Below are 5,438 nucleotides of genomic sequence, written 5' to 3' on the forward strand. Positions count from 1 at the left end.
TACTATACCATCCCTTTAATTGGTTGCATGGTTACTAGCTAAAGTACAATTAGCCCGTTTGAAATTCGCGCACTGTGACGTCACGACCATTTCGACCAATTGAAAAGCGTGACATTTCTGTCGACAACTCCTGTTTACAACGATGAGGCATTAAAGGCTTCCGCCTTAAAAGAAAGTGACTGAGTACCTGGATGTGGAACTTCTTCTGTGCAGTTAGGGAAGAGAAACACACCGAACTCTGTCCGAAATCCAGTTTCTCCGAAGGATGGCGCGCAGTGCAATGGCGAGATAAAGCCCCGACAATAGCCTTTATTGCGAAAGCAATACTACTCGCACTTTCTAGTTTTCGCGTGATCCGGCCGCAGTTACGATTGACCTTTAGCGGAGTGAATATGGGCGACCAACGCGATGCTTCAGATAGCCCGGCTGCAGTTAGGTGTTCGCTTGCCGCGCTGCGCACCTGTGGCGCTACTGCCGCTGTGACCTGTAGATTATCTTTTCTTTCTCTCAGTCACAACAACATAAAAAACAAGATATAAAAAAATTACTGAAGATGCTTTTAGTCGTCGAGCAGCGGCGGGCGGTAGCCACGCGTGACCTGTAGACGCGGCGCACTGCGTTCCAAGACGCTTTCAGGCGTCGCGCAGCGGCGGCCGGTAGCCACGCGTGACCTGTAGACGCGGCGCACCGCGTTCCTTCAATTGGTGGTGGTGAAAAGTTTGATGAAATAGAGTTTGGGAGCCACAGAGTGGCCCCGTTACATGGTCGGCGTCATTAGTCCGGCACACCGCATGACAAGGCGTCGTCTCTCGCCCGTTTCACCAGAGCCCTTTGGGACTCAAGCGAGGAGCAGTTGAGGAGGGCGGTCTCCCATGCCTCTCTGGAAGGGGTAGGGGAAGATGGTAGGTGGGGATTTTGAGTACATGCCCACACCATGTGGAAGATATCACAGATCTCCCCACAGTACGGGCATCGCCCATCCGTGTTAGGATCGTAATTTTTTATGATTGCAGGACACAGTAGAGTACCTGTCTGCAGGCGCCTTAAAGTTCCCTCCTCCTTCTTACTCAGCCCCTTTGCAGGGGCCAGGAAAAGTCGGTGGTTGTCGCTATAATGCGTTATTATTTCCATGAATCGCAGCAGCGGCTGGTTAGTCTCCTAGCCAGAAGAGCTGGGATGAGGAGTCCGGTGAAGAAGCGCTCGGGCAGCCGCGTCGGCGGCCTCATTACCTCGTAAGCCCTGGTGGCCAGGAGCCCAAACGATTCTTTTCGGTGTTGGATCAGCGGCAGTCCGTCTCAGAATGCAAGCAGCTAAGAGGGAGATCTCCCCTGCCAAGTAATGTTCTCATGCTATTCGGGAGTCCGTGATGATCATTCTCGAATTGGCGTGGGCGGCAGGAAGCGCTATCGCTGCTTCCTCGGCTCGCATTGAATTCGGGGCTCGAAAGGAGAGTCCATCGACGTGCATTTCCTGGTGAACGACAGCGGCTGTGTAAAATCCCGTAGGCGATGGACCTGCTACGCCTACATAATATACACCCGTTCGGGAGCCGTGTTGTCTCTCAAGAGCCCGAGCCCGCGCTTGTCGTCTGTTTTCGTGCATGTCGGTGTCCATGTTACGGGGGAGCTGGGAGACCCAGAGCATTTGGCGCCACAGTACTGGGATACGCTCCGCCTCTCCTGGAGTGCAGTCGTGTTGGATATGTAAGCGGTTTAGCAGGCGTTGCCCAGGGGCCGCCTGCATGAGCCGCGTGTATTGGTCCACGAGGCGGGCCACCCGGAGCTCGTGGTAGGAGTTTAGCACCCCCAATGCCTTGAGTTTGGCATTAGAGGTAGCCACCGGGAGATCCAGGGCTCGCTTAGTTGCCTTGCGGATGCTGGCGTCTATTCGCGCCTCGTCTTGCTTAGTAGTGCGGAGATATGGCACGGCGTAGAGGATCCGGCTAGTCACGAAGGCATAGACGAGCCGAAGCGCGTCCCTGCCCCGCAGACCGCCCCGCTTGTTGGAAACGCGGCGGATCATGCGCGCTACCTGTTCGCCTACTCTCTTGAGTTTCACAATGGTGGTGTCCGGTCTGAGTCTGTGGTGAATGAAAAGGCCCAGAATACGGAGCTCCTCCCCCTCTCTAATAGGACCTCCTGACAGAGAGATGTGAATTGCTGTCCTATCCTTTGGGTTCGCTCTGACATGCAGAAGCTCAGATTTCGCTGGAGCACATTGGAGCTCAGTCAATAGCATACGCATCAACTATGGAAGCGGCCTGCTGAAGGCCGTCCTCCATGTCCCCAAGGCTCCCCTCAGTGGTCCAAATTGTAATGTCATCTGCATATAACACGTGTTGAATGCCTTCCACCCGGGCCAGTTGGCTTGGGAGGTGCATCATAGCTATGTTGAACAGGAGAGGTGATAACACCGCTCCCTGAGGGGTACCCCGTATTCCCATCATGTAAGGGTCGTATTCCTTGCCTTCAATCCGAAGAAAGGCCTGGCGATTAGTCAAGAAATCTCTTATATACGAGTGGGCCCTAGCCCCACAATCGGTAGAACTCAATTTATCCAGGATGGTTCCGTGTTTAACATTGTCGAAAGCCCCTTTCAGATCAAGAGCCAGAATGGCTTTGTCATTGTGTTGCATAGTTGTGGGTCGTATTACATCCCTGTGCAGCTGGAGAAGGACGTCCTGTGCAGACACGTGGGGGCGAAACCCGTGTATGGTGACTGCAAAGAAGCCTTTACTCTCCAGGCATGGAGAGAGGCGATCCCGTACCATCGTCTCCATAAGCTTGCCTGCACATGAGGTGAGTGATATAAGCCTCAGGTTGTCTGTATTCACGGCCTTACCTGTTTTAGGACAGCACTTTTGCTTTCGCAACCTACCAGGCTTAACCAAAGCTAAAGCCCCACCAATTTTTTATGAATTCGCTTGGAAAATAACGGGATCGATTTTTCTGATTTTTCTCTTCCTGTTCGGATTCTTTGGACCGCAGACAAAATGTGTGATAGGACTCCACGCCCACTGAGATGCTTGCCTTGGCATAGCTGCTTTGCTTTCTCATTTACTTGTTCAGATCTCTACATCGGCTGTGAATTCCATGTTCCTGAGACCCTGCGTATTTACCTACGCGGAGTTAAAGAAAATTGGTTTAAAACGCAATAACACTTCGTGTGCATATCGGCCAAGAAGGCAGTTTGCTGTATATCAAATACAAGGACTTTCTCTTTCATTGCACGCCATTTCCTTTTAATTTTCGTTTTTTCTCCTCCAGCTCTCTACCTTTACTCCATGCTGAGCGGGTCGTGCCTGCGACAGTGTTGATTGCTAAGCAACAGTTTAAAACGGTTTGGTTTTTTGGGGTTTAAAGAAAGCCCCAAGCAACTGAGGCTATGAGGTAAGCCGTAGTGAAGGGCTCCGGAAATTTAGACCACCTGGGGTTGTTTAACGTGCACTGACAAAAAGGGAGTCAGCTGCTTCGAGTTTTAATTTCACTCTTCGGTCTTCGACCCCGCGAGAGAGACTAGCGAAAGGGCGTCCTGTAGAAGAATCGGCAGAAAAGAAAGGACTAGTTAGAAGGCGTGTTCCTATCTAAGGAACACATGACGGAACTTTATGAAGGCAGAAAAAAGAAAACAGAAATATAAAAGAAATGAAACAACTCGTTGAAGAACATTGGAAGGAAGTTTGGAAAGCAGCTTTCGGGACGCATTATAAGTATGCCGGCGCAAACGAGCATAAGTTCAATAATTTAATGTTTCAGACCCTGTTCGCTGCAGAATATGAGCCCTGTACATCCACAAAGTGCGCAAATGGATCCGCATCGCCCGTTCCTTTATCTCCTTCCCTCTCCTCTAATCTCTCTTTCTTTAATGGCCATTGAGCAGCACCGGGGCAGGAAAGGGTGAAAAATTTGCCGACGAGGGCGCGTAAATTTTGTTGTTTTCCCTCCTGCCGTCAGCCAAGCGAGGAATTTCGTCTCCACGCCACTGAGTTGGCGTTCCTTCTAAGGCCTAGAGAAGAGACCAGCCAGAGAGCGTGAATTTGTCGTCGAGAAGGAGAGTCTCGTATGTATTGGCCACATTTACATTTCCGCCGCCTGTGGATATACAAAAGGGCCGTTCTACGCTGGATTGCTCCTTCTCCTTTTCTTTTGTTACGAATACCCGTTTTCCCGGCGGCGCCTGATTCGACCCCGGGCAAGGTAATGTATATCGTTCTTGACAAGAGAGGAGATTTTGATGAACTCAAACACACGCTTAAAGGGGATCTTTTCACTCCTCTCATTTCTCAAATTCGATATTAGCACTCTCTAACTCAATCCTCTTCCCCCCCCCCCCCCTCTCTTTACACTGGCTTCACACCAGCATATTAGAGCTTTCCAAGATGTCCAATGTCATTTTGCATATCTAAATGATATTGGACATCTCGGAAAGCTCTAATTTCACCTTGCAAGTTACCTTCACTCATTCTTCACGGAGTGAACTTTGTTAGCCTATCTTTCCGACAATGCACTTGATCATTAAAAACATTACATCATTACTCGCCAATGCATCATAACAAGTTCTTAATGGTCGCATTCCATCTTAACCCTTTTTTATTTTCTTTCATTTTAGCTTTTTTCCACTGCTCTCCTTTCGTCTCTCTCTCAAATTCAATTCCCCACGCTGAGTAGCATGCCATTGAAGTTTTAACGCTGTGCTAAATTCTCTGTTGTTGATTCAAGCGTTTCTCTCTCTCTTTCTTTATTAAAGACTTCCTCCGTCTCACATTTTTGCAGACCGTTCTTTATGCTGTCTTCAATGTGTCTCACGGCGCTTGTTGTTTTGTGCGCCTCAGTTTTGCTTTGACGAGTGAGAAATGGCGCAAATGTATTACAGCGTCCACTTGTGTTGCCCATGAAAAATGCAACCGCGCCCGGGGTGACGGCAGGAGAAGATGGACTGAACAGGCTTTATACACGGCATCATACCATGAAACTACTGTTTCTTTATTGCTGGTAAGGTGGCCGTTATTCGCGCGAAATTCTGTGTGCGTGTGCGCGTCCGGCAGCGTCACAGGCGAAGCTCGCAGAGACGCTTTATGAGTGGTACCGAGTTCAAGCCGGCACATCAATAATGCGCCAGATGTTCGGCTCAGCGTTCCCTCCTTTACACTTCGCGGCCTTTGCTGGACGGACGGACGTAGCTCGATGGAAGACGTACGGCGCTGCTAGTCGTCCTGATTTATTTTCTCTGTTCAGTGAGCGGGGTCAAGCAACGGGGAGTGGGCAGCAGGACACATCTGCGTAGGCGACGAGTTCTTAGTTGATGGCTTGGCAGCGGAAACCGGGTTCTGCGTTGGGAAGAGTTTTCGCTAGTTGGTCCATAGGCGGCGAAGAGAGACGTGATTCGAATGGCAGGAATGATGATGATGCCTACTTGGGGTATATTTGTGGTGGCTGGGG

The 5,438-nt window shown here is 50.2% G+C and overlaps 1 pseudogene; it reads right to left on the reverse strand.

The window, feature by feature from the left end:
- Positions 1–774: 774 nt before the first annotated feature.
- LOC149371080 (uncharacterized) lies at positions 775–2,443 on the reverse strand (annotated as a pseudogene).
- Positions 2,444–5,438: the final 2,995 nt, after the last annotated feature.

Source organism: Amblyomma mixtum, chromosome 1, assembly GCF_055824585.1.
Source record: "Amblyomma mixtum isolate Tamu chromosome 1, ASM5582458v1, whole genome shotgun sequence".
In the NCBI taxonomy this organism is placed as follows: Eukaryota; Metazoa; Arthropoda; class Arachnida; order Ixodida; family Ixodidae; genus Amblyomma; species Amblyomma mixtum.